This window comes from Macadamia integrifolia, unplaced genomic scaffold, assembly GCF_013358625.1.
Source record: "Macadamia integrifolia cultivar HAES 741 unplaced genomic scaffold, SCU_Mint_v3 scaffold693, whole genome shotgun sequence".
In the NCBI taxonomy this organism is placed as follows: Eukaryota; Viridiplantae; Streptophyta; class Magnoliopsida; order Proteales; family Proteaceae; genus Macadamia; species Macadamia integrifolia.
The window spans coordinates 20,620-22,669 of NW_024870516.1; the positions used below are offsets into that span (position 1 = coordinate 20,620).

General features: G+C 37.2%; 1 pseudogene; it reads left to right on the forward strand.

Moving 5' to 3' along the window:
- LOC122069746 overlaps positions 1–1,845 on the forward strand; it is a 6,469-nt pseudogene extending 4,624 nt beyond the window's left edge.
- Positions 1,846–2,050: the final 205 nt, after the last annotated feature.

Consider the following 2,050-nt stretch of genomic DNA (forward strand, 5'->3'; position numbering starts at 1 on the left):
TTCACTTTTCAACTGATCCTGTCCAGTGGATTAGATGGTCGTCCTGAGCAGGCCTTTTATTTGGTAGGTAACATCGAAGTAGCCACCGTGAAGCCTATGGACTTAGAGGTGGAGAGTTCAAGCATTGAATGGACCAAATGGTTCATGTCCTTGAACTTTAGTGGACAATAAAGTTCATTATATCGTTTCAACATTTGAGGTGTGTTCTATATAATGACATCCTAATATTTGGATACATGGGACATATATTTATTGCCATTGTTTTATGGGTACTTGTAGTGAAATTCCCAAGTAAATCCTTTTAGGAAATGAGTGTTTACCTAATTTCAAGCCTAGTTGAGTGAGCACAAATGAAACATTTTCCAAGCTACTGTGGGATTTTGTTATTTTTCAGTTGTCTAAATGAAGTCGTCGTTTATGGGATGTTCGGTTTCCCGTGAATTGCTTTTACACAACGGATGATGGGTGTTTGCTAGCTGGGTGGAGAGTGATTATGCTCTTTCGTGGCAATTAATACTAATGTTCCTCACGATGTTTTGTTGCCTTTTTTTTGTTCCTTTTTCTCTACGGGACTATCTGACGTGTTTATCTATAATTTGTATAGTACAGGACTATGCCTTTTATTTCCTCTCATCATTCTTAATTTCAGTTCAGAAGTTTTAAAGGTAAAAGGAATGGATGCAACTTTCTCATCTTCAGTAGTAGTTAAGAAACAGAGGAACTAGAGCTGGACAGAATACACTAATTATGTAACCTTGATAAGAAAATACTTTTTTTTTTGTTGTTGTTGGGGGGGGGGGGTGTTGGGGGATTGCACAATGGTATTCTTTTCCCCCTGTTTGAATATCCACATTTTAGTGCATGCGACTCATATTGTTTTTCTTAATGAAATTCAAGTTGGTTGTAGAAGGGCCTCAACTTATTCACAATTTGTCAATTTTACAGTCAAGAAAGATGCAAGAAAATGGCTGGAAGCCAAGATGGTTTCAGAAGGATGGTGAGGATGGGCCTTTCCGCTATGTTGGTGGATATTGGGAAGCAAGGGAACAGAGCAAATGGGATGGATGCCCACAAATATTTGGTGAATTTACTGAAGAGATGGTGGTTGACACATTGTGAAGTTTCTGGATTTTTATTGCACAGGTGTGTTTTTTGCTGCTATTTCTGCTTGGAAATTTATTGTTGTTGCTTTTCTGATTTTTATAGATGGCTATGAATTAATCGAAAATATCACAGCACAGTGGGTTAAAAACCATTGTTAGTGAGAGGCTGAGATTCCATGATTCTATACTGTAGTAACCTCATGCACTGAGAAACACTGACAATATTTTTTAGGACGGAGTTTCCCTAAGGCCACCATATCTGTTCAGTGTGGCCTCAGGCCCAATCGATGTTTTTTTTTTGGAGGGGGGTGTTTACAGGGGACTCATCCCTTCGTTCCACACAGTGAAGGAAAACTTCTTCCTGTTTTTTATTCTGAATCACCAACATAACAATTTAGTTTTATAATTCTTTATTTGCGGGTGGATGTTTATAATGATGTGCAGAGTTTGGGAGGGAACTGACTGATGATTGAATTTCCGAGACTCGGAGTATTGATAGCGTGCAAAAAGAAAGTGCAGTTCGTACTTCCTACTGGAATAAGTATTCTTTTTGTTAGCTTTGTTACGATTAGGTCAATTCCTCCAATTTATGTTTCTATTTAGCTTCTATGATCAGTTTTGCTATTTATTGGCTAAAACGTACATGGCAAAACGTTTTTTTTTTTTTAATCTTTAATGTTTAATCTTTAATCTTTATTTATTTTTCTTAATAAAGAACATGATAGCTGGTTGTTTCATATAAGTTTCCCCATGTATTCACATACAATTTGCATTGTGGCTCCATTTGGTTTGGTTGCAAGTAAAGATAAGTGAAATCATTTTTTAAAAGAAAGGGAAAGTTTTGTAATCAAGATTGTCACCTATCTAATATTTACCATATTTTGGGCCAAAGAACGTGCCGTGGTCATGTGGCCTCTGTGCCCAGACCAAGTGGTGGAATGACGTCA